This window comes from Penaeus monodon, chromosome 28, assembly GCF_015228065.2.
Source record: "Penaeus monodon isolate SGIC_2016 chromosome 28, NSTDA_Pmon_1, whole genome shotgun sequence".
Taxonomy (NCBI): domain Eukaryota; kingdom Metazoa; phylum Arthropoda; class Malacostraca; order Decapoda; family Penaeidae; genus Penaeus; species Penaeus monodon.
Genome location: NC_051413.1, coordinates 12,371,122 through 12,371,417, shown reverse-complemented (window position 1 = coordinate 12,371,417; position 296 = coordinate 12,371,122). Strand labels below are relative to the sequence as shown.

Below are 296 nucleotides of genomic sequence, written 5' to 3'. Positions count from 1 at the left end.
AAGTGAAATCTGAAAACATGTTCTAACTTTTTTCTCAATGGATATAAAATATGACGAAAAATATTATCGATATTTTGCTTTGTATATATTCTCCGTTTCTTCATAGCTATAAGTTAAGGGGATAATTAGAATTAATCCGCCGTAATTGACGCTAATGAGGGTAGCAGAGGAATTTAATTAGGTGTAATCCGGGCTATCTGGTACGGGTTACGAATCAATCAAGGTTCATTTTACTGGAATGAAAAAAAGGAAGAAAAATAGGGGGACAGTTTGACGTAAGGTTTACGATCTGCGCT

At 34.5% G+C, this 296-nt stretch overlaps 1 protein-coding gene across 1 annotated transcript in view; it reads left to right on the top strand.

Annotated features, from left to right (window-relative positions):
• The window catches only part of LOC119590937 (protein sidekick-1-like), a gene marked incomplete in the record, with an annotated part of 41,331 nt that overhangs the window by 35,379 nt on the left and 5,656 nt on the right, over positions 1-296 (top strand).